We start from the raw sequence: 27,455 nt of genomic DNA, 5'->3' as shown, positions 1-27,455 counted from the left end.
GCAGAATCTGGAGGTAACGCTAAGCCCCTAGAGGGAAAGCTAACTTCCAGCGATACCGGCAGGACTGTACCCCTCGAGGGAAAGTCGAGGCCGGTGGGGAAGCTGCGGAGGGCCCTTCCCTCTACGCCCACCCCGGGCACATCTAACTCGCAGGGGTTAGTCGCCGAGCCTAAGTCCTTAACGGACAAGCCGGGGACTACTCCTGCGAGTAGAACTCCAACAACCAGCGCGACCGAAGGGCAGCCTCTAAGGTCATTAAAAGACTGGGATTCATTCCACATGACCAGATGACGGAGGAGCAAAAAGCCTCCCTCAAGTGGGCAATGGAAGTCTTCGCCGCCAGCGATAAGCTATCCTCCGGGAAGGGCGGTAAGGACAAACCATTCACTGAGGCGAACCCACGGAAGGACCTAGGCCCAAAGAGACAACGATCTCAGGAAGACACCGCGAGTGGATCCAAAAGGCATAGGACTTCCTCTTCTTCTAACCGTCCGTGCATGGCTGTGTCCACCACGAAGCCATTCAGCGAGACCGCCAAAGAGCACGCTGGCGGTGCTGGACAAGGGCCATCCGGACGGCCACATTAGCATGGACAATTGGAAGTGGATATGCAGGAGATACTCCAGAAGTAACCCGGCCGACTGGGCAACAAAGGACTGTCCACAAGCGATTGGAGGATAGTCCGAGTTGGCGGGACCAAGAGGAAGCAGCGTTTTGTTGGCTTTGTCATCAACGAGGCATCCGTCCAAGTTCTCGAGGGCTGTGGTGGGTAATAAGCTATGGCTTTTACTCCATCACAGTAAAAGTCCACCGGAAAACGGACCAACAAGGGGAGCAGGTGGGAAACGCCTCGAGCGGAGCCGCTCCTCCCGATAACTCTACTGACGAACGAGCCAACAAAACAGGCAACGCCTCGAGCGGATCTGGCGCCTCCGAGTCGGCATCGGTGGAATACAGCGCGGGATCCACAGGAAACACCACGAGTGGACCTGGAGACCTACCAACGGGTGTACCCGACACCGCGTCAGATACTGAGAGCGACACGGGCTCAGTATCTGCCTATGTAGGGTCGGTATACAGACGGTGGGTAATGCTGAACAAGGACCAGCTTCTGGGCTCCGAACCGGAGGAGGAGGATAATGACGTCACTGTCCTTTCCGCCGCCGAACGGGAGGAGCTAGAAGCAATGGACATCACCGACTCTGAAGATGGTGCAGATCTTATAAATTAATTTGGCAGCCTCGACTGCCCTTCTTCTTCGCCTCAGCGATAAAGCTGCGGACTTGATTCTAGTCCAAGAGCCTTGGATCGTTAGAAACAAGGTTTGCGGGCTGAACTCTGATGTCACCTGGTACAGCTCCAGTTGCAGGTAGGATCAGAGCTTGCATTCTGATTAAAAAAGTATATTCTTATTTTACACTCTCCCAATACAGCGACGAGGACACTGTTTGCATCAGCGTCCAGCTCAAGAAGAGTGTGATCTAGCTGGTAACAACATACATGACCCACGACAGCAATGTTTTCCCACCCTATAGACTGGAAGAAGCTGTGAAGGAAGCAAGGCGCAGGAAACTCCCGGGCAGACTCTCAGTCGCATAATACGATCTGGGGCTCAAGCGACACCAACTCGCGAGGTGAGTGTTTACTTGACTTTGTTCTTTTATATAATCTTTCTGTATGTAACCGCGGGCGAGACCTAACTTTTGTGACCTCTGTTAGAAGCGAAGTGCTGGACATCACCCTTGTCTCGAGCGGCTTGTCTGATCAGATAAGGGACTCGCAGGTGTCCAAAGAACACTCTTTTTCCGACCACCTCTACATTTAACAGCATACAGGAACACGAAGCGAACCGACAGGGCAAAGTATAAAAACACGCTGTCGGCCTCTCTACACAGATACGCTTCTCGCGATAAGTCCTGCTTATAGTTAAGACCTGATGAAGCCAGTCTCTCAAATACGAAGGTTGTTTCTCGCGGTGAGCTGGACTCATCGTCAAAAATTTATGAAGCAGTGAACTTTGTGACAAATGCCTGTAATGCTGCGTTCGAAGCCTCCTGCCCAAGCACCCTCCCGAAGGGCAAAAAGAAACCCTAGTGGTGGAATCCTGAGATTTCAACATCGAGGAATAACAGCAGGAAGCTCTTCAACCAAGCCAAGCGAACAGGTCTTTGGCAACCATACAAAGACCCACTTAAAAGTTTTCAAGAAGGCCATAAAGAGGGCGAAACGCGAATCTTGGAAAAACTTCTGCAAGAGTATAGAAGAGAACTGTGAAGCCAACAGGCTGAGGAAAGTTCTCTCGAAATCCTCTTCGAGTATCAACTCTATCCGGAAGCCCAACGGTGACTGGACGTCATCATGTGACGAAATCCTGGAAGTGCTTATGAGCACTCACTTCCCGGGTTGCTCGGGCGGCACCTCCGGTTTTTCGCCCGGTCCTAGGACCTACTAGTCTCTGGGTGATACCGTTACGGAAGTCGTAAGTGAGAAGAGGGTGCAATGGGATTTAATGTCGTTTCAGCCCTACAAATCTCCTGGCCCTGACGGAATCTTTCCTGCTCAACTACAAGAAGCTAAGGGCATACTGTGTCCCATGCTTTCTCAGATTTTTACAGCCTGCCTAACCTTGACTCACGTACTACACGAGTGGACAAAGGCAAAGGTTGTATTTCTACCAAAAGGAGGCAAGGCCGCTCACGTGAAACCGAAGGACTTCAGGCCTATAAGCCTCACTTCGTTCTTTCTTAAAACAATATATTCGACGGAGTATTAAAACTGACAACCTCTCCCCGAATCAGCATGCATATTCCAAAGGGAAATCCGTGGAGACCGCACTCCATGAAATCGCAGCGACGATTGAAAAAGGATTGGCCTTGAAGGAATACACGCTCGGAGTTTTTCTCGACACGTTGTTAACTCTCTTCTCATGGTGGGGGTGCAGCGAGGTATGGTGGATTTTGTTGAGCTCCTTCTTGGAAAGAGAACTATTCTTTCAGAACTGGGGGATGGTTCCATTACAAAGTATGTGACCAGAGGCACCCCCAAGGGGGGCGTTCTCTCCCCTCAACTCTGAAATCTAACAGTGAACACCCTACTTCTAAGCCTAAAGAGCACTGGTTGTCATGTTATAGCGTACGCCGATGACACAGCAATCATTGCAACGGGCAAACATCTTCAGGTCCTGAGTGAGTTATTGCAAAACTCACTCGGCCTGGTAAACTTCTGGTCCAAGGAATGTGGACTTAGTATCAATCCTGCCAAGACAGAAACGGTACTTTTCACAAGGAAGTATAAAACTCCCTTATTTAAACCTCCCACCCTAAACGGGTGGCACTTACTCTCTCAACCGAGGTCAAATACCATTGAAGACCGCTCCAGGAAGGCCAATACTGCCCTGTATGCCTGCAAGGTGGCTATAGGCAAAAAATTCTGAATGTACACGGCTGTGATAAGACCCATCCTATTCTATGGGGTCACCGTATGGTGGCCTGCGCTAAACAACAACTTATCCAGAGCCAAGGTGAAACGTGTGCAGAGGACGGCTGCTATGCTCGTCACGGGAGCCCTGCCCACTACACCGACCAAATCTCTGGAAATAATCTTAAATCTTCCACCTGTGGACCTCTACGGCAGATTTTGGGCCAGCTGTAGTGCGGCCAGGCTAAATACAATCCAGCCGAGGAGAGACCTCAGATTCGGACATTCAAAAGAACTTGAAACGAGCACGCGCTAAATCTCAGTTTTCGCTTACCGGACCATTGCAGCGTTTTTCAAGCGGAATTAAAGGCAATAATGGAGGCGGCTCGGTGGCTTATAACCTCCGCCCCTCCAGGACGGCCTATTTCTATATATTCTGACAGCCAGGCTGCTATCAAGTCTCTCAATTATAACGAAGAAACGTCCAAAGTAGCCAAAGAACGCAGGAAGACTCTCAACCGGCTGGCATCAATATGCTCCTTGACTGTTGTATGGGTCCCTGGACATAGGGACATCCCTGGCAACTGCCTAGCAAACGAGCTGGCAAGGAGGGGGACGGAATTATCTGTTGTCAATTCTGCTCGGAATGCGGGCATACCCCTAACCTCCTGCAAACACAGACTAAAGGCGAAACTCTCACACGGCTGGACCGCTCCTCTCTCAGATTGATGGGCACACACGGAAGAAGGCAAGGATTCCCCTCCAACGATTTCTGTCGCAGTTACAGAGACGAGGAAGAGGTGGAGTCCATCGAACACTATCTCTGCCACTGTCCCGCCCTGGCCAACATGCACAACCAATTCAACAAGTACTTTCCAGATTGTTTAGCCGATTTGAACTCGGCGAACGTTCTCGCCTTTTTGTGCTATATAAACCGCACTCGGTGGTTCAATTACTAAGGGAGGGAAAGAAAGAAATGGCTTCGGCCAGTGGTACCACAACGGGCTTTCCCAGCCTACGTGTGCTCCGCGCTCTGCGCGGGGCAAGGCACTCTAACCTAACCTAAGGCTAGTAGCCATTTATTTTTGGGTAGCTTAGTCAAAAATGGAAACATATATGTACAGGTATTTGAATTTTAAGAAAACACGGCAAACAGCAAAATCTGCCAAAAACGCCTAATTTTTTTTACAAAACGGCTAACAAAACGGCTGCCAGCTAAACCGAAATTACTCCGGCTGTTTGCTATCGCAACCGGCTAAATCTAGCCGGAAAACGGCTAATCTGGCAACACTGGTATTGATTGTCGTTGACTATGAAGTTGAGAATCTAGAAACAGCTATGCACAAAACCATTGCACACTGTTGAATAAAGACAATAACGTAAAGAGACAATGAAATTACTGTACACTTCATAGTGTCATTTGCGCTAGCAACCACCGCAATACACACAAGCAAAAACACAAATACAATACCAAATACACGCATAAAGCCCGCAACAAAAAATATTGTTTGTTTTCGCAAAACACTGAATAAGTTACAGAAGCAGCAGCATTCACATGTTATACACATACAGCATTCACATGTTATACACATACCGCATTCCCGGCCGTGATCTAAGCGTCGTACAAAAAAAATGTTGGGCCAAAATTTTGGGAATGAAATTCTCTACAACCTTGGAATTTCAATATGCTATGTATTTTCAACAGAAATTGTCAAAACTGGCGAAACCCGGGACAATGTAAATTTTTTTGCAGTTTTTGCTCATTTTTTACAATAAAAAATGTTATTTTTAAAAATGCTTCTATATGACAAATGTGGCAAATTAAATTCTCTACATATTTGTCTTTAACCATTTTTTATGAAAAATGCAAAATCAGCTTGCAATTCGCAAAAACCCCAAAAAAAATAAAATCCAAGATGGGGGAATGTTGCCAAATGAAATTTAGGGGCGAGACTGTGGATCCATGATCTACGTGTTAAATAAAAGTAAACTGCATCAAAAAATCGTACAAGTTGTGAAGAATGAAATTCTCTACAACTTTTTAATTTCAATATGCTATGTATTTTCAACAGAAATTGTCAAAACATGGCGAAAACCAAGATGGCGGAATGTTGCCAAATCAAATTTAGCGGCAAGACTGTGAATCCATGATCTACGTGTGCCTTAGACGGTCCCAAGCCCGGTTTGAGAAAACAGGAGGGAAGACAGGGGGCTTTGGTATTTCCAGGGTACGGGCTTGACAACCCCGTCAACCCCAGTTAAAGGCTACCAGTCCTGAGTCGGTGGAGGCTCAACTGGAAGAAGTCTACGGCTTTCGAGAGTCATACCAAAGACTTTAAAAATGGTGCCACGGGGAACAGATACCCCCGGAGTGTGTTCGTCGGCGAGACGAGCAAAACTGGTGACGCAAGCAAGGCTTGCAAGGCTGGCAAGGCAAACACTGGCATGGCTTACACGACTAGAAAATGGAGAAAATGGTGAAAATGGAGATAATGGAGATAATGGTGAAAATAGTTGTATTTGGAGGAAAAGTGTGGTGGAAACCGCTGGAAATGGTGAAAAAGTTGTGCGCAAGTTGAGCAATTCGATCCGTTGCGAAAGCTGAGCGGTGTCACCGCTCCTGGATGTGGAGGGTGCCCACGAGCGAGGCGAGTAGGACGTGTGAGATGAGCAAGATGGAGCAAGATGGTGAATGTGTGTCGAGCAACTCGATCGGTCGAAAGTTGAGCAAGTGGTGTCACCGCTCCTGGATGTGGAGGGTGCCCACGAGCGAGGCGATTAGACTTGTGAGACGAGCAAGACGGAGTATGAATGTGGAGTGAAATAGTCGTGTAAGTCGGTCTAGTGTGAGCTGAGTCAGTTAAGTGGGTCAGGGTGAGTTGAGCCAGTCCAGCAAATCTCGCCGGCGAGCATTACTCCGGTCTGTTCATGGCTACAGCCCCTTTGGGGAGTATCGTGGTGGCTGTGGTTTAATACCTAAATGCGGGTAGAACCAGCAATGGTTCAATGTGGAGTTGCATTGCAACCCGATGTCGTGATCCAGAGAACATCAGAGGTTTAGGTAGGCCTCGGCCCTACCAAGGTGGTAAGTGTGTCCACCACATACTGCCAATTGGTACTGAAGTTCTTGCAGTTCAGGGCAGTGATTAATGCAAAAATTAATCCGTTGTGCCAAATGCGGACACCGTGGTTAAAGCCGTTGGCAGGAAATCACGTAAAGCCTACATGAAATCTGTATTCTAACGGCGCCTCCCGGATACCTGTACGCCTCCGGGAGTAAATGTGGACTTACCTCAGCATGGGGCTCTGCTGAGGCCGACCGTTTTTCCCCTTACCCATATATTCGGTCGCCGAACGGTTTCGGCTCAGTAGGTGACCAACGAACCAGCTGATAAATGAACTCGAAAAATGTAGCCCCGGATCCCTGCACGGGTAAAAATTCCGCCGACGGACACTGCCTGAAAGTCTGTCTAAAAACGACATCTTCGGTAGCCGCTGGAGCGGTCCCGAAGGAGCCTAAACGGCTGACCATACTGAATGTTGCGCCCGGCGTCAGTAGCAGCAAACCCCTGGTGGGTAGTGGCCAACTGGCATCTGGGTTGCAAGCGGAGCCTGCACGGCCAATTGACCTCTCGTGCCAGTCGTCCACATCTCTGGAAGCTGCGAGTACACCCCTTGAGGGCAGCTCCGAAGCGGCACCGGGTGAAGGCGATACTGGAACCCAGAAGTCCTGCACGGACTGCACCACCGACCGCAAGCCCCTTGAGGGTAAGAAGTCGGATCAACGCAAAGGCGTCCCAGGTCCCAGTGGTTCGAGGACCAAAGAAGAAGTCCGACCAGCAGTCAGGGCGAAGAGGGACAGAAGAGCCGCTTCTAGACTACTGAGGAAGTTCGGCAATGACCCGGTTCCCGAGAGTATGAGGGAAGTGGTTGAGAGGGCGAGGGGCGTTCTCTCCGAAAGTCGTGAGCGACCTCAAGAAGAAAATGCCGCCAACAAACCTGCACCCACTCACTCTCGCCCTAGGGAGCTGGGCAGCAAAAGGCAACGGGCAGCAGACAACATGGATGCTGCTCCTAAGAGGCCCAAAACCTCTAGCGCTAACAGCCCTCTTAACCCTCCAAGGGCTCTGAGGGCTTTCAGTGATGTGGCCAAGGACCACTTGATCCTGGCAGTTATGGATAGGAGGCACCCGGAAGGAAACCTGACGGCGGACAACTGGAGGTTCCGTCCGGAAAAATCCTGGCCCTACGCCAACTGTCCGCGATGCTGGTCTCTACCAAGGCCGCATCAAATTAGTCTCCTGCGCTGATGAACGGTCTGCGCGACTTTATAAGGAGCAATTTCTTCTCTTGGGGAACTGTGGCCCAGCGCTGACTTGGTGGCAGTGCACAGGGATGAAATCCCTTGTAAGCCGCGAGCCAGAGCCTGGGTCCCAGAGGAACCCTCGAGTCCTGAGGAGATTCTGGATATCATCCAGATCTCAAATGATGCATTACCAGCCCTTGATTGGAAAGTAGTGAAGGTCAGCGAGGTTAGGGAGCAGCAACGTTACATCACCTTGGTGATAAACGATGAGTCTCTCCCAATCCTTGCTGACTGCAAGGGAGTAATTAGCTACGGCTTTTACTCCATTACCCTCAAAACCCAAAAAGGGAGTGAGGGTAAAATGATAGAGCCGGGGAACACCGAGGGTGAACCCGAGGCTGACAATCTTCCGCCTCAAGGCGGCCTTATATCTGAAGCAGAAAACGCCTTGAGCGGTCCTGCTTTTAACCAAGAGGTCCAGGAGCTTCTCGATGCCACTTGCCCGGTGGTGAGGTCAGACTCGGCAGCGGAAACAGATAGCGATACGCAATCTGTTTCTGGTGACGGATCGGTACTTAACCGGTGGACGAGGGAGTTCGGGAACCTGCTTCTGACGTCGGATTCAGAGGACGCCGATGATACCATCGTTGAGGCGTTCGATAGAACCCCGCCAGAAGTGAAGGACGGGGACGAAATTTTATAAGCTGTGGATGAAGGTTTACAAATAAACCTTCGTCACTCTAAAGCAGCTTATGCAGCTCTGCTCCTGCACCTCAGTGATAGAGGCGAGGAGCTAGTTTTTGTCCAGGAGCCCTGGGTTGTTAAGCACAGGGTTTTTGGACTTAATTCTGATGCTTACCGCATAGTGTTGGCCCCTGTGGCAGGTAAGATCAGGGCATGTATATTAATCAAAAAAAGTATTTCTTATAATTTACTCACACAGTTCAGCGATGAAGATACGGTAAGCATCTCTGTGGAAAGCCAATCCACAACACTCTGGCTGGTCAGTACCTACATGGCCTACGATCGCCAAGACTGCCCTCCCGCTCGGTTACTGGACGTGGTGAAAGAGGCCAACTCGAGGACGTTTCCCATAGTTATCGGGGCCGATGCAAATGCGCATCACGCGGTATGGGGATCTACCGACATCAACCCCAGGGGTGAGTTGTTACTTGATTTTATACTAGTATATAATCTAGCCATCTGTAATATTGGTGATAAACCCACTTTTGTAACCTCAAATAGGAAGGAGGTATTAGATATTACCTTATCGTCTAGCGCTTTTTTTGAGAGTATTAGGGAGTGGAAGGTACTGAGCGACCATTCATTCTCTGATCACATGTATCTTTCATTTTTTATCTCCTTTGAACTTCCGGCCTCGGCCGCTTACAGAAATAAGAGACGTACTGACTGGACTAAGTTTAGGAAAGTACTCTAGGGGAATTTGCTCAACAAGGCTTCTCTCAGTAAGCTAGGCTTACTGTCACCACCTGATGAAGCGGAGCTTTCTCTCGCAAACCTTGCTTCTCTCGGTGAGTTAGGCTCATCGGAACAAATTGAGGAAGTCGTTGATTGCATTACCGAAGCCTGTAATTCGGCCTTATCTGCTTCCTGCCCACTTGTACTTCCGAGAGGAAAGAAGAAGCCACACTGGTGGAGAAAATAAATCGCCTCTCTAAGGAAGGAAAGCAGGAAACTCTTTAATGCGGCAAAGCGCGATGGTTCTTGGACAGCATATAAGGTAGCCCTGAAGAAATTTATAAATGCCACCAGGAAAGCCCAAAGGGACTCCTGGAAGGATTACTACGATAGTATAGAGGGTCAGTCGGAGGGAAATCGCCTGCGAAAGGTGCTTGCGAAAAGTCCGACGAACCCGATGTATATTCAGAAACCAAATGGTGACTGGACGTCATCTCGTGAGGAAATGCTTGTAGTCCTAATGAACGGGCATTTTCCAGGATGTACTGCGGAGCCCAACACCGCGGCTATTATCTCTGAACGGCCGTTGACTTCAGCGGACTTTATTGATATACGAAGGGTAGACTGGTCCATAAAGTCCTTCCAGCCCTACAAATATCCAGGTAAGGATGGTATCTTCCCTGCCCAACTTCAGTCAGCATCTGACGTTTTATGTCCGATACTTGGCTTAATCTATAAGGCATAAGTTTCATAAGTTTCATACCCAAGGGTTGGACCCTGGCGAAAGTTCTGTTTATTCCCAAGGGAGGTAGACCCTCCCACGTTAAACCAAGTGACTTCCGACCGATAAGCCTTACTTCTTTCTTTCTCAAGGTTCTGGAAAGACTTCTAGACTCGCAGATCCGACAGGAAATTGATGTAAATAATCTCTCTAGCTGTCAACACGCTTACTGGAAAGGTAGATCTGTGGATACAGCTTTGCATAGTATGGTCAGCACCATTGAAAAGGCTCTTGCTTTTAAGGAATTTGCACTAGGCGTGTTCCTAGACATCGAGGGTGCCTTTAATAATGTTCTCCCGGGAGCGGTTCTTCAAGCCCTAACTCGCCTTGGGCTGGATCACCCTATGGTTGAGTTTGTTCGTCGCCTCTTAGGCAAGTCGCGGAACCCCACCAGGCGGTGTTCTCTCCCCACTTCTTTGGAATCTAACGGTGGATACCCTGCTGTCACGGTTGCAAGGTACAGGTTGCCAAGTCATTGCTTACGCGGATGATCTTGCCCTGACGGCAATTGGTAAGCGACCCCAAGTTCTATGTGACTTAGTTCAAGGCGCCTTACGCGCCGTGGATACCTGGTCCAAAGAAGTAGGACTTAGTGTCAATCCGGCAAAAACGGCCATGGTTCTGTTTTCAAAGAAAACGAAAGCTGTCCGGCTACAACCTCCTTCCTTGAACGGTATCGCACTGACTTTCTCGGAGGAGGTTAGATATCTGGGCGTTATTCTTGACAGAAAGTTAACTTGGCGGCGCAATATAGAAGAGTGCTGCAAGAAAGCTATAACTGCTATGTATGCCTGTAAATCGGCGATTGGGAAAAAGTGGGTATCGAAGCCTCATATTGTGAACTGGATGTACACAGCGGTTGTGCATCCCATTCTGTTCTACGGCATAACGGTTTGGTGGCCGTCCGTAGATAAATCTACTATAAGAAACAAATTAACAGCGGTCCAAAGGGTTAGGGAGCGTTACCAGCGACGCCGACTAAAGCCCTAGAGACCTTGCTTCACTTGCTACCTGTGGACCTATATGGTAAACTACAGGCAAGCTGTAATGCTGTTAGATTAAATGCACTAATAAAATGGAGTGACACGAGGTTTGGGCACTCTAGAATCTTGGAGATCTTCCAGATGACTTTAGGCGCCTGGACTACACAGTCCCGTCTACGGGACTAAAGAATTATTTCCAGACAAGGATCCCCTCAAGGGAAGAATGGGAGGAGGATTCGGTCCTGATATCGTATTCTGACTCAACAGCCATCTACACTGATGGCTCCAAGTTGGATCTGAAGGTAGGAAGTGGGGTATACTCGCAAGAACTCTCGCTTAGCCTCAGTTTTCGTCTGCCAGATCTATGCAGCGTTTTTCAGGCTGAACTAACAGCAATAAATGAAGCTGCAAGTTGGCTGATCGATTCTCTAATTAATCTGAAGGCGGTAACAATCTTATCTGACAGCCAAGCGGCTATTAAAGCACTTAATAGTGACAAATCTACGTCGAAGGTTGTTATGGAATGTAGACGTACTCTTAATGAACTGGCAAGGTGTTACGTCACTAATGTTGTGTGGGTACCAGGCCACAAAGACATACCAGGAAACTGTACTGCAGATGAACTAGCAAGGAAAGGAACCTTGTTGCCTGCAATCAGTACAGCCCGTAATGCGGGCATTCCGCTATCTTCTTGCAAGCTCTGGCTTGAGAATAACTTTGTCGGACGGGCTAATATAAGATGGTCTGCGGAGCCTACTTGCAGGATAGCAAGACATATCTGGCCTAAGCTTGACAAGCGTAGATCTCGCCCTCTTCTCCACTTGGAGCGACCACTGTTGCGGCATGTTATTGGAGTTCTCACCGGGCATTGCCTGATGGGAATCCACGCCACTAGAATGGGTTTGCAGTCAAACGACTACTGTCGTAGCTGCCACGATGAGGAGGAAATCGAAAGCGTGGAGCACTACTTATGCCGCTGTCCTGCTCTGGCGATAGCTCGCCGATGCTCGTTCCTCCATTATTCTTTTGAATGACTGGCCGAACTGGATTCAGCCAGTGTCTATGACTTTGTGCGCTTCATCAGAGCTACGAAGTGGTTCCACTATTAGGGTAAGAGGAGGGACATATGGAGTCTCTTATACGGCATCACAACGGGCCCTTGGTGGCCTAAGTGTGCCCTTTTCCTGAGGGATTAGGGCAGCCGGGTTAACCTAACCTAAACTAACCTAAGTCATGATCTGATATAAAAATATTTGGTCAGATTTCAAAACAATAGCAGAATAGGATACAGCAAAGCAATCTAATAAGTTGGGACAGCAATTGCTACCATATCTTGGGGCACCGACAAATTAACTATAGACAACTCAAAACAGGAGATGTCATCAATTAAACGAGCACTGGTAGAATCAGGACATAATAGGTTCACATTAAAGTCACCACAAATAATGATAGACATTTCGAAAGACAGGTACTCCACGCAGCTTCTTTCCGAATGTGACTGTGAAGCCTGTTTGGGTTTTAGGTGCAACAATTGAAACAACTTATAATTATTAAGATCATATAACATCGGCTGGAGGCAATTCAAAAGTGTTCCTTACTATATCCGTTTTCTCCGAATTAAGGCTGCGCGCATTAAAATGAACAATGTTCAAGCCCGTTTGTTGACCGCACATAATGCTCACCATTGCGTGACTACAACTGTCAATGTCAGCCGATTTAATGCCGGGTACAACCATGTTAATTCACTCGTATAAACAAAAGCAACTTTAAAGCATAAAGGATAGCAAGATTAAGAAAAAACAAACATAAACTGAGATGTGCAAACTATACAACAATGAATATATAACAGAAGGAACATGAACACAAAATCTTATACCTAACGAAAGCGCGCTAAATCATCTTCGCAGATTAATTTGATAGCGGGGTTATTTTTGTCTTTCATTTATTACGTGCACCTCGCCTCGCATTGTATATACCGATACCAGCTTACCCTCTCTGCGTAGTTTGATAGCCTCTTGTAGTAAGCGCCTTTTCTCTTGAGTGAGACTCTCAAACATGTGGAAAATTCCCACCATTCCAATGGAGCTCAATGATAAAGCAGATCTAACTCGCCTGCGATACTCCCCAAAAGCGCGGACGGTGCGATTGCGATCATGCGGGGAGTGAAATTTAACAGCAATCGCGCCGTTGCGATTGGCACAGGGGCAGGGGGGTATACTTTTTTCTTAGGGTGCTATTTCCAACAATTATCAAAGGTTAAAGTTCAAAATAAGCTATTTTTGAAATCAATATTTTTTAAAAACAAATAGATGGATTTTGAAAATTGACCTCATTTAATAGGAAATTTGATTCCCTTTATTTGGTATATGTACTTTATATATATGTTGTAAAGTTTTTACCAAAATTTAAATAATGTAAAATAATTATAAAAAAACACCTTTTGCAGAGAACACCTTTACACGTAGGCGGTCTTCGGCCGCACTTAGGGATTATAACCCTCACAAAGTAGAATTCTCTTCCTGTGTTGCGAAGAGGCACTGAACACCTTTTGCAGAGAACACCTTTCTGCGTAGGCGGGTTTCGGCCGCACTTAGGAATTATAACCTTCACAAAGTAGAATTCTCTTTCTGTGTTGCGAAGAAAAGGCGTAGGCGGCGTCGGTCGCACTTAGAGTTTGTAAACTTTTTAATAATTATTTTACATTAACTCAATTCTTGTAAGAACAGTAAAACATATATATAAGAAAGGTACACCAAATTAAAGGGAATCAAATTTCCTATTAAATGAGATAACATTTTTGAAAATCGATTCATTTTTTTTTAAGAAATCTTAATTTCAAAAATAGCTTATTTTGAACTTTAACCTTTCATAATTCTTGTTGTTGTTATTTCCCCAAAAAAAAAGGTATACCATTATACTCAGCTCAATCATCTCTATCGATCCCAATATTTTTTTTATTAGAGATTTGGAGCCAAACTGCATTTATGCCCGAAGGTACTGCTGGTCACCTTAATATTTATCAGCTAACTGGTATCCCTGTTTTCTGTGCGAATCAGCCCATGAACCAACGACTACAGATCACGCAATCCGCCATCGTTGTATTTGTAATCGAATTTCAGAAAAAAACTTTCGTAGCGTTCATGATATTTTCCCGTCTTGTTTACATCGTCTTCTATCGCTTCGGAATGGCTTTTTTAGCATTTTAATGTGTTTTATGAGCGATTTTAATTTTAATTTTGATTTATTACAAATTTATGATATAAAATGAAGTGCTTTGTGATTGGAACAAGTTTGTGCGTGTTTGGTAAGCCAAAAGGCCTAAATTTTCGTGAAAAGTGGGTGTCCGTTTGTGGCCAGAACGTTGGCATTGAAAAATCGACCCGTGCTGATGATATGCGATTGTAAAACACTCTCAATCATGAAACCCACATTTTGTGAACTTTTTTTGCTAATTGTCATCAAGTTTCACTTTTTATTTTTTATAATAAATACCAATTTAATCGCACTCAATCACCGCGCCTTTTTCGTTTTCTTTGTTTGTTTCCATTCTTAGGCACATGTCAAAAACGCTCAGAAATTTACTTTTTTCATTCTTTTCCGATTGCGTGATCTTGTTAGTTGGTTCATGGAATCAGCCTACTTGTTTTGGCATTTAGGGGGAGCGGGGGGTAGAGGGGGTCGTACACATCAAAAACTGAAAACCAGACGGCGATGAAACTCATAGTTTATGAGAAATTTGTTGTTAAAGTTGAAAATTTCACCTAACAAAATGTACGACAACAAACCATTTCAAACAAATACAAGTGTGCAGCACTAAATAAAGCTTTTTGAACGTTTATCTATTTTATATTTTATTAATTTCATTATTTAATGATCAGGAACACGTTTATAAATTTGTTTACATTAATTTAGAGAACCGAATTAGTATGTAAGTGGGTAAGTATGGACAATGACCGAAACGAAGATGGCCGCACAAGTGAGTAACGTGTTGCCACAGAATACGTTTCAAGATGTGTTGCCAGATGTTCAAAGCGTAAGAATATTATAAAGACGAATATAATAAGTTGTATTATGTTATAAGTTGAATAGCAATTATGAGTATTATGTGTGTAGCGTAAGAATATTAGGAACAACTAAAGAAAACCCACCGTTTCGCTAGAAAAAACTAAAAATAGGAGTCGATAGAGCTTTTTGAGCTGATTGTAACGGTACTAAAATTTACTTGCAGAAATTAAAATTAAGCGTGGTATCGAAGGTCAAAGATCGAAATTTTCTTTTAGAAATGGCCATAAATCACAATTTTTACTTACGTCGACAGTATTTTTGCGTAGAACTACTTTCGGCGTAGGCGGCTTTCGGCCGGGCTTTAGGATTATAACCCTTACCAAATAGAATTCTCCTTTTGGTGTGCACCAACTGGGGCTACCGCCCCAGTGATGCAGCCTTGGGAAAGGATGCGGTAATTGGAATTCCCTTTCTGTGTGGTAAACCTGGGGCTGCCGACCCAGTGATGTCTATTATGGTTACTGGGTGATTTAAAAATGTCTTGTATATAAAAATGCGTGAAATGCATCAAAAGAAAGAGCGAAAAGTGCAAACGAAAGTTTTTTAAAATACCTTTCGAACGTGGTGCCTTATTTTTTAAACGGTTAATTGGTTTCAAAGATATTAATAGTTTTCGAAATCCATAATTTCATCTTTAATTCTAAATATCTTCCATAATTTTTATTTCAGCATTTAAAACTCTATTAAACCCCGTTCCTCGTTTTTCGCGAATATGATAAGTGCTAATCTATTACGTGTTTAAAAGCAAGAAGGGGATTTTGTACGCAGAACTCTCCTTTTTGTGTTGCCTTGCCAAATGTATAAAACACCTTCTGATATCGCAGAGTTTTTGACGCATAGCTCTTTCTGCGTAGGCGGCCTACGGCCGCGCTTAAAGATTATAACCCTTACTACGCAGAGCTTTCCTTTTTGTGTTGCCTTGCCAAGTATATAAAACACCTTCTGACATTGTAGTATTTTTGACGCAGAACTCTTTTTGCGTAGGCGGCCTTCGGCCGCGCTTAGGGATTATAACTCTTTCTACGCACAATTCTCCTTCTGTGTTGCGAAGAAACTGACCAGTAGTATTTTTGTGCAGAACTTCTTTCTGCGTAGGCGGCCTCCGGCCGCGCTTAAGGATTATAACCCTCGCAAAGTAGAATTCTCTTTCTGTATTGCGAAAAAAAGGAGCAGAAGTGGTTTTGAGCAGAACTTCTCTCTGCGTAGGCGGCCTATGGCCGTGCTTAGGGATTATAACCCTCAAAAAGTAGATTTCTCTTTCTGTGGTGCGAAGAAACGGAGCAGAAGGATTATAACTCTCACAGAGTAGGATCCTCTTCCTGTGGAGCACAAGTATTTTTGAGCAAAACTTCTCAACAACAAAAGTGAATATACTATAATTATGATGTATATTTAAATCATACAATCAATAATTATTATCATTTTACTGAAAAATTACATTATCTGCACATATAAAGGTACGACCGCACTGGGCGACGCGACGCGACACTACACAGCGCGGAAAAATATTCTTTGCATGGATTCTTATGGAGCATACCGCACTACGCTGCAGCGGAGCTACGCGACGTGACGCTACGCGGCAAAGTTGGCCAACTAGGTCGCGCCGCGTGGTGTCGCGCAGGGCCGCTGCCGCATAGTGCGGTATACCCAGCTGAGCGACGGGACACGTCAAAATATATTTGAACCGAAATGTCGTTAGACGATGAAAAATTAATTTTATTAGTGAGTGAAAATCCCAAACTATACGACTTAAAAAATTAAAATTATGAATACCGTGAAGAAAAATAATATATGGGCTGAAATTGCAAAGCAGATTGGAGAAAAATGTAAGCAAACTTTGTAATTCTAATTATAAACAACGGTGCTTCTAAAAATAAAAAGTGGAAGTATGAGAACCAAATGGAGTTCTTATGACCGTATTTTCAAGAAAGAGAAACAAGGAGTAACTTTGAAGAGTCCGCATTCCCACGACAGCCGGTTCTTCGTACCGGAATGACTAGGGTTTCACCCGACCAAGGGCTGTTGTTTCGGCGATCTAACCCCGTTTAGGTCGACGAAGTATCTCAGATGTTGTCCGTCCATAGGGCTACATACAACGTATTCTCCTACTCAGGGCTGGCATCGAGTCAAACCCAGGGCCAGAAACATACACCTGCTGTGTATGCCGGAGTTGATTACACCACAACTCCACCTCAGTCAAGTGTAATGCCTGCGAGGGGTGGAGTCACCTCAGAGTCTGCTCGGGACTACGGACACATAGACAGTGGACCACGTCGTACGTGGCCCCCTGTTGCTCAAACAGAGCAGCCTCCACGGCTAACCACAGTCCGCCCGAGCAGCCTCACACACTCACACAGCAGCCTCACACAGTCACCACAACACAACAACATAATAACACCACAGACCGTACCACAGCCACCACAGACCACATAACACACACAACCGCACCACCACCCACACGCCGCCGCCAACAACTCCTAGTTCCCCCTACAATCTGTACGGTATGTCGGACCAGGATATTCCGTAATGTGACATCAGTCAAGTGCAACACCTGCCTTGGCTGGTGCCACTTTAGGGCATGCTGTGGTCTGCGTACCACGCGAGATTGGACTGGGAACTTCGAGGGCCCGTGTTGCGCTGCTCGGTCGCAGACCCCAATTGCGACGCCCCCCGCCACCACCATAGGGCGGCAATCACCACAGCAGCACACACAGCCAACGGCGGCAAGAACATACACTTCACTTACACCCCACATCACGACACGTCTCCCGAACTACATGAAGCTCCTTCAATTTAACTGCAACGGGCTACAGAGCAAGATTGAGGAGATAACCGTCTTCATGTGTCGGCATGGTATATTGATAGCTGCGTTCCAAGAGACGAAGTTGCACAGCAATTCAACTTTGTTGAATTGCGCCGGGTACAGCGTGCACCGTCGAGATCGCGAGCGAGATAATGGTAGTGGCTTAGCGTTCATCACGCACCACACCGTGCAGTATCGTCTTATCGAAGCAGACATCAACCGCAGGGATACCACCCTAGAATGTCAGGGCATCACTATACGGTCAGGCGATGTCGAGGTAGAAATATTTAACATATACATACCCCCTGTCACCTGCTGTCCGGCAGGATATCACTCTGATATAGGTGCGCTCCTCAGAGGTGAAAACCGTATGGTAGTAGGTGACTTTAATGCGCACCACGATCTTTGGCACTCAAGCCTGTCAAACGATCGTAGGGGAACAGACTTGGCTGAGCAGATAGACGATTCGACATTCTGCACAATGAACGACGACGCACCCACCAGGATTATGGGCAACTGCAGTAGCTCGCCAGACATCACAATAGTCAGCGCTGGTCTGATAAACAGCATAACATGGCGACCTATGCTGACTCTAGCATCAGACCACCTACCCATAGTCATCTCGATTGATAAACCAACCGCCTTTGCCTCCGCCAAACACCGGACCTATATCAACTTTTCCAAAGCTGATTGGAAAGGTTACGCGGAGTTTACCGAAAACACCTTCACAGCGTTCCCCACACCAACCGACGTCCATCTCGGTGAACGTAAGTTCCGCAGGGCTGTCTGCAGCTCGCTTCATACCGGCAGGATGTATATCGGACCCACGTCCAAACTTCCCTGCCGAAGCGGCTGTTCTAGCCGATGAGCGTGATAGCCTTCGTCAGGCCGATCCCGGAGATCCCCGTATCAGGGATCTCAACGCGGAGATTCGGCAACTAGTAAACGTACATAAGCGGAAGAAGTGGGAGGAGCATCTGAAGACCTGTAATTTCACCTCTGATGTGAGCAAGCTTTGGTCAACCGTGAGGTCATTGTCTAATCCGACGAAGCACGACGACAGAGTCGAAATTTCCTTCGGCGACCATGCCTCGTCTGACCCGGAGCGATGCGCGAACTATTTCAGCCGGCAGTTCATACTGCATCCTCCGGTGGACAAAGCCAAGCGTCGAGTGACCAGAAGGCGGCACAAACTGCCAACAACTTGTGCCCCCCTTGCTTTCACTTGCGGTGAAGTTCAGGTGGCCATCGGGAAGGCGAAAGCCTCCAAAGCCATGGGTCCCGACGGAATATGCATGCTGATGCTGAAAAATTTGGTTCCTGCGGGGGTAGCGTACCTAACGGAGGTCCTCAACTTGTCAATGGCCACTCTCATCATCCCAGACATCTGGAAGGTGGGGAGAGTGGTCCCACTGCTCAAACCGGGGAAACCTGCCAACAAAGGAGACTCGTATCGTCCGATAACACTCCTTTCCCCCGTAGCGAAGACACTCGAGGCCTTGCTACTCCCGTACTTCACAAACCACCTGACCCCAGCGAAGCATCAGCATGGATTCCGTAAAGTGCACAGTACAACAACAGCACTTAACGCCATAAACACTCAGATAACTCGTGGCCTTAACCGTAACCGTCCCTGTGAGAGAACGATTCTAGTAGCGTTGGACTTGTCAAAGGCGTTTGACACCGTCTGCCACTCCACGCTACTAGAAGATATAGAGGCCTCCTCTCTCCCACAGAGGCTCAAATGGTGGTCGGCAAATTATCTGAGTGGTCGACATTCGTCGGTAATGTTTAGAGACAAAACGAGTAAGCAGCGAAAAATAAAACAGGGGGTTCCTCAGTGTGGTGTCCTTTCCCCGCTACTGTTTAACTTTTACATTTCAAAGCTCCCTCAACCACCAGAGGGAGTCTCGATTGTCTCTTATGCCGACGATTGCTCGATCATGTCGACTGGGAATGGAATTGATGACCTGTGTTCGAAAGTAAACGGGTATCTCTCCGAACTTTCTCGTTTCTTCACTGTAAAGTGTCTAGCCCTCTCCCCTACGAAATCCTCCACGACCCTGTTCACAACCTGGACGAAGGAGGTCAGGCTACCGCTGGGGATTCACGTCGATGACACACCAAATCCGACGGTGAATAACCCCAAAATACTCGGAGTAACATTCGACAGCCTGCTCTCCTTCTCTGCGCACTCAACCGCTATTGTCAATAAAGTACAGAGCCGCAACAAGGTCCTCAAGTCGCTAGCTGGCAGTACTTGGGGCAAAGACAAAGAAACGTTGCTGGCAACATACAAGGCAATAGGCCGGCCGGTTTTGAACTACGCAGCGCCAGTGTGGTCGCCAGGGACTAGTAGGACGCAGTGGACGAAGCTACAGACTGTACAGAACACCGCACTCAGGACAGCGACAGGATGCCTCTTGATGTCGCCTGAACACCACCTGCACGGCGAGGCGCAAATGCTCCCTGTAAAGGAGCACAATATAATGCTCTGCAACCAGTTCCTGATCGGGAGCCACAGAAGTGGCCACCCAAGCAGACAGCTGCTTGCAGAGGAGCCCTCGCCTAGGCACGTCAGGAGGCATCTATATGAACTGACGGACGAAGTCCAGAGGTTCATTAAGCAACCTCTGGACCCGACAGTTTACAGACAGGCCCTGAACGGCATTCACAGGGACTCAGTCTCGAGTTATGTAGACTCTAGACCTGTGAATGCCGTTCTAGGCATACCACCCCCGGACATTGACGAGACGGAGCTTCATCTGCCTCGGGAGACACGCACAACACTCGCACAACTTCGCTCCGGCTACTGCAGCAGGTTGAACTCCTACTTGAGTAGGTTGAATGAGGATGTGCCGAATGAGTGTCCGGCATGCGGAGAGACCCCACATGACTCGAAACATCTCTTCGCATGCCCGGAAAACCCGACAACCCTAACGGCCTTGTCCCTGTGGACAAACCCCACAGAAGCTGCACGCTTCCTAGGGTTGCCGTTAGTGGAACTCGACGACAACGACTGAGATACCAACCGTACTGGGCGGGGTTGTTGTAGCCGCTACAACAACAACAACAACAACAAGAGTCCGCATTCGTAGATGATAGCTGCAACGAAAGTTATACTCCTGATTTAACAGAAATATCTCCAGAGATATAAAATTCGCTCCAATCCTCTACATCGACAGCATTGTTTAAAAGTACTAGCGCCAGAAAAAAGAGGCAAACGACGCAGTTATCAGTTGCAGGGGTTTTACAAAATTATTTGGATACTCGTCCAGCTACAGCTACGCAGGAACCAAATGAACCTAGCCCTATACATTCGTTTTTCAAAGCTATGGCAGACTCTGTTGTTGCCTTGCCTCTAGACCTACAACTGAAGGCAAAAACAAGATTTTCCCAATTGTATACGAAAGTAAAAACGAAAATTTGCTGCGAAACTCAACAACACCTATAGCAGAAGCTGAAACCGTAATAGAAGAAGACGAAGCTGAAACCGTAGTAGAATAAGAGCCAGAAACAAGGTACTTTGTAACCTCCGATGGCTTTCTAGTCCCACAAGATTTTACTTATGATGCTGAATAGAGTCTTTGAAAATATTCTACACGTAACACTTGTGGTCAGCTGATTAAGTTAGGTGACATATTGACAAATTTTGATTATTTTGCTTTTGTTTATTTAATGTTTATAATATTTATAAAAGATTGTGTATAATTTAATAATTATTTTTGAGCTATAGGCTGTATGTTAAATAAAACATTAAATGTTTTTCTGTTTTATTTACTTTTTAGGTTTATTTTGGTCGATATTTCGCCTTCAGTCTGAAGACATCTTCAGGAACTACTAGCTTTGTCCGGTCGACTGGACTTCAGACTGAAGGCGAAATATCGACCAAAATAAAACTAAAAAGTAAATAAAACAGAAAAACATTTAATGTTTTATTTAAAATACGGTGTATAGCTCAAAAATAATTATTAAAATATTTATAAAAGTTTAGCACATTACCCAACCAGCAACACTTAAATCCACATTTCAAATTTCGTTTGCCGTGCAATGGATTCTGCAAAAAAACTTTCCATCGTGTGTGCTGTAAAGACATTTCGGAATATGATTTGAACTTGATCAAAACAAAACGTAATTTAATATATCTTTGTGAAGAGTGTGTTATCATGCCGGAGAAAATCAGTAAAACTCTCGATGCAGTTCTTGTGGCTGAGCTTTAGTGTTGTTGTTGTTGGTGTGGAGTTAAAAAATCACTCTGTTGGTGAATCGCATGATGCCGTCGCTTCTCAGGTGGCCGAACTTCGTTCGTTATTGTCTCACGGCACCGCTGTTGCCGCCTCTGCTTCACCTTCTCCTGGTCGAGTTGGTGCTCATATTAAAGCTGATACTGCAAATGCTCGTTGTTCGGCTGTCCCCGCTGCTTATGCTAATAATGCACGCTTAGCTTGAGCTCAAGCGGTTGCAGGTTTATCGCCCTCTGCATCCCCAAATTTCAACAAGCCGTTACCCCTCGCTGACTCAACTGATGCTCAACCTCTGCCTACCCCTGCCAATAGCTACTTCTCGCTGCTTACTATACTTGTGCCGTCGGTGGTGTCTCTCCTAATGCTAGTGCGGACAAAAAGCAAAGCAAAAGCCAAAAACAGTAATAATGTTATTATTGGGCAGAACAGTAATAACACTGAGCTAGATGTTATTACAACAAAAAAAAATGGATTAACTCGTCTTCGTTTAAACCAACTGTCACTGCTGATCAGATTATTGCCTTTGTACATCAACATACTAACTTTGATAAACAAGAAATGCTATGCTACTGTCTCGAGAAAAAATATACCAATCTAGCTACTTTAAGAAAGAAGAAAGCATTAATTTTAAATTTGGTGTATCTGCAAGGCACTACGGAAAGCTATTTGATCCCACACTATGGCCAATACTAAAATACGCCCGTTTGATTTTTTACCAAAAACGCCAACTGCTACGCAAGCAACTTAACAAATTCATTGAAAGCGAAAGTTAAATCCAGTCTCAGAATTTACTTTAAAAATATGTCTGAGGTTAGAACCAAAACGCACATAATTCGCTCTTTTAGTTCGCAGCTCACCTACGATATTTATGTCTTTGTTGAGACTTAGTAGACGTCGGATTTTTATGACCACGAATACTTCGATGCTAATTTATGTACCGTTTACCGTAAAGATCGTAATGCTGTCAAAACAGACTGCACTAGAGGTAGTGGAATACTAGTTGCGGTCCGTCGTGTGTTTCGCTCCTCAGTTGTGGCGCTTGAAGACAATGATTCAATCATAGACCAACTATGTATTCGCGTCTGTGGAGCGTTGAACCCACTTTTTGTGTGTGCTTCCTATATACCGCCGAATAGTTCTTTATAGGTCTCGTCTAAATAATATAAGTGCTCTAGCTGTGTCTATTACTTTTTGAAAAACAACTTTGTGTTCTTGGAGACTTTAATTTGTGTAATGTTAATTGTTCGTATATGTTTCACAATGTTAATTTAACGCATTCTAATGTCGAATCTCCTTCTAAGATCTACTTTATAGATGATATTCTTGCTCTTGAGCTTATGCAAATCAACGGCTTTTGTGATAAGCTAAATAGATTCTTAGACCTTATATTTATCAGTAAAAATATGAACTTTAATATCTCCGAATGCTTAACGCCAATAACACCCTGTGGCATGCATCACATTCCAATAGTACTTAAACTACAATTGTATCAATATAATAAATTCTCTCCACATATACGACTTTGTTTTAATTTTAATTCTTGCGACTTTATCGCTTTCAACGAGCTCTTACTCTCCTATGATTGGGATCAGTTACTTTTTAACCTCAATGTTGCCGATAGCTATAACATTTTTAGATATAAAATTACGGAACTTTGTCATAAACAGATCCCAAAACGGCAAATAAACTCTTATAAGCAGCCATGGTACAATAGAGAACTGAAAAGACTAAAAAACCTGAGGAACAAATTCTATAAAAAGTTTAAAGCTTCGAAAAGTGCCGAAGATTATCTTAATTTTCAGCGCTATACGAAGAAACTTATCCCCTTATTCTAGAACCCGAATTTTCGTAATTCGTAATTCGGAGCTACGCTACGAAAAACGAAAAATCCACATGCTGCAACCCTTGCGGAAACATGTGAAGCATTGCCAGCTATCAGTTGTTTTTCGAAGATAGCTGAATGAAGGGAAACAAAGTGGAAAGGAATTAAAAAAAAAACACTCATCATGTGCTTGTTTATTGTAAAATTGGTTAATTTTACATATTTTGAAGAAGATGATGGATCCTGATGCATTTGCAGTTATAGCAGCAGAGTAAGAGGGTGCTATGGCAATGGATTCACAAAGTTGTGCGGGTCGAGCATAATAACCATGGTCGCATCTATGTCAGCATCTGGTTGAATTGTTGAACCACAAGCCAGAACTCCTCCTATGCCTGAAGAACTGGTTCCCAATCCAGTTAGAGCAATAACAGCTTCTTCCAAGCCATTGACAACCTGCATTTTGTTAGGTTCACCACCTGTTGCGCTTGCTTCTGCCTTCGGCCACGCTTAGGGATGATAACTCATACTAAGCAGAATTCTCCTTTCTGTGTGGTCAGAGAAGAGGCACTTCCGCATGTCAAAAGTATACAGTATTTCTTGTGCATATCACGGTATTTTCGCGCAGAACCCACATCGAATTTATTAATAATTTGAAATATTTATTTTAAATAAAATGTGAATCCTTTAATTACACGTGTATGTTAAAGTTTTTGGATTGCGGTTATGCGTTTGGACACAACAACCGAAAATCGTTGTACAAATAACTAAACCGGACCCAAGTTACTCGATAAGGGGCAACAAAGATTCTTGCTTGCTCGTTTATATAAAGTAGTGGATAAAAATATACGTATATGCGAAAGACAATTTTATCTGTTTAAATAAACACCACTAATATTTCCTGCAAACGCACATAGATTTACATATTTTATCTCACCTCCGACACAGAATTGTTTTTGTACAAAATTACGCAAAAAAGCTTACTCGTTCGTTTTTAGGCATGCCACTGTTACGAATTTCGAAAGTTCGAAGATATGATTCAGATTGCAGCATACCATTTCTACGATTCGTAGCAAAATACGAAAGTTTTGCAGAATAGGGGTGTTAATTGTCTCGAGAAGTTCCTTTATCGGAATTTTACTTTAAACTTTGAAATTAGTATTAAACAAAATCCAAAAAATTTTTTTGGAGTTTCATTAATTCTAAAAAAACCTGGTCCGCAATTCTATCTACGGTCTTTTTCAAAGATAGAACTGCATATGCTCTTAATGATGCGGTTAATTTATTTGCTGAGTACTTTCAAACAAATTTTGTCCCTGATAGCACATCAGATTTGTCTGTTAACTCTTCATATCACTCCCCCTCCTCAGTAAATTTCGGCTCTCTTGATCTCTCCACTGATGAAGTTACGAATGGTATACGACAACTCAAACTATCGATGCTAACGGATGTTGACCGTCTTTCATCAGTTCTATTCAAAAATTGCCCTGCCCTCGCTAATCCTATAAAATCAATTTCTAATAAGTCTCTTGCATCTGCCACTTTCATTGATGCGTGGAAATTAGCTACAATCACACCTATTTTCAAAAATGGAAACAGGAGTGATATATCTAACTATAGACCCATATAGAAACTGTCCCTTATACTATGTTCACGTTGAGCCTTTAACTCGAGTTTATGGGCCATTTTGGAGTTAAGCGGTTAACACTACTCATTAACTCGGAGTTTGCCATACCAAAAATTTTCGTTTAACTCGCCTCAAACACCACTTTTATTTGTAGTTAAAGCGAATGCAACCCTATTTTTTGCCCGAATTTGGTTTGTGTCTCTGCATGGTTGTCAAACTTTGGCCGCACTAGTATACAAATTTGTCCGCACTGTCGAATTTTGACATTTCACAATCATATGTTTTGCTGTTTTTATATGAAGTGGAGAATAGCTGTTTGCGTGAAATTTGGTAAGTTTGTAAGAAAATTGCAAAATTTAACATTAATATGACATTTAAACTTGTATACATAAAAACAACAATATCATAGAATGGAAATAATCTTTCGGACAGGTTTGCAAAGTTTTCGCGAGCAGTAACACCGGTGTTTTGTATAGCAGAATGGAACGTGCAGAAAATATAGAAACCTCGGCGAGAAATAGGCGCAAGAAGAGTTTTTGGGAAGGCGGGGCAGAAGCTTGCTTTGTGGAGTTGTGGGCCCAAAGGTACAGGTAAGATAAAAACATGGAATATAATAATTAAGAAACATGCATACATACATGTATGTGTATTTGTGCAGAAAATGCAAGGAATCCATTGGGCCTTCAGTAGGTTCGCCGGCGCAGTGGCATCTTTACGAGGCAGTGCACAGAATAATCGGAGGTCACAGAATCAACAACGTTGACGTTGTCGTAGAGGAGAGCATTCAAAGTGAATATTAATTTGTTTATTTAATTTGTGCTAATATGTTAGCAGAATGCGAATAAGCGAAAGTAAATAAACAAACGTCAAACTAAACTCGGAGTTTATTAAACACCCCAACGAGAACACTTGACAGTTGTTCATTAACTCAAAACGTTAATCTCGGGTTAATATTTCAACGTGAACATAGTATTATCTTCAAATTCTGGGAGTGCATCATGAAGAATAAGCTCTATTTTCTTGTTAATCATCTTATTTGCCCTAATCAACATGGGTTCGTGACTGGACGTTCTACTACTTCGAACCTAGCAGTTTTCAGTGAGTACTGTATTTCTTCTTTACAAAAGGGTTTTCAGGTCGATTCAATTTATACTGACTTCTCAAAGGCATTTGACAAAGTGTCCCATAATATACCTATCCACAAGTTATCTCTGTTTGGCTTTCATTCGTGTATTATTAATTCGTTTAAGTCCTATCTGTGTAATAGACAATGTCTTGTCATGCTATATAATGTCTCGTCGGTTCCTTTCACAGCTACATCTGGTGTCCCTCAAGGGAGCATTCTGGGTCCGCTTCTCTTCCTACTATTCATTAATGATATTGGCAATTGCTTTTCATTTGCCAATTACCTGTTATATGCTGATGATCTTAAGTTATATCACACCATCGCTAATGTAGATGATATGCACAAGTTCCAGCGGGATATTGACTGTCTGTATGCTTGGTGCGTAAAAAATCGTTTAAGCCTCAATATTTCGAAGTGTTTTCAGATCTCTTTCTCTAAGTCATCTAATGCGTATAGTTCTTCATACAACATTTAAGGGATTCCCTTGAATGTTGTTTTTGAAACTAAGGATCTAGGTGTTATTTTCGACTCCAAGATTACCTTCAAAAGTCACATAAATTCGATTAATGCGGAATCTTTTTCAATGCTGGGTTTTGTTCGTCGACATGCCTCTGAATTTTCAAACCCCTATACGCTGAAGCTTTCATACACTTGCTTCGTCAGATCTAAATTGGAATACCGTTGATTGAATTTAATAATCTTGATCGACCCCCTTATTTTAGAACCCGGATATTTCGTAATTCGTAATTTGTAGCTACGCAACGAAAAACGAAAAATCCACATGCTACAACCATTGTGGAAACATGTGCAGCATTGCCAGTGATCTATTATTTTTATTGCCCAAATAATAGACATAAGAACGATT

General features: G+C 44.6%; 1 protein-coding gene across 1 annotated transcript in view; it reads right to left on the bottom strand.

The window, feature by feature from the left end:
* The window catches only part of LOC118736366, a 443,387-nt gene that overhangs the window by 360,971 nt on the left and 54,961 nt on the right, over positions 1 to 27,455 (bottom strand). The window lies entirely within an intron of this gene.

This window comes from Rhagoletis pomonella, unplaced genomic scaffold (genome assembly GCF_013731165.1).
Source record: "Rhagoletis pomonella isolate Grant_MI unplaced genomic scaffold, Rhpom_1.0 Rhpom_scaffold_00003, whole genome shotgun sequence".
NCBI classification, from domain to species: Eukaryota; Metazoa; Arthropoda; class Insecta; order Diptera; family Tephritidae; genus Rhagoletis; species Rhagoletis pomonella.
This window is presented reverse-complemented; position numbering and strand designations above follow the sequence as displayed.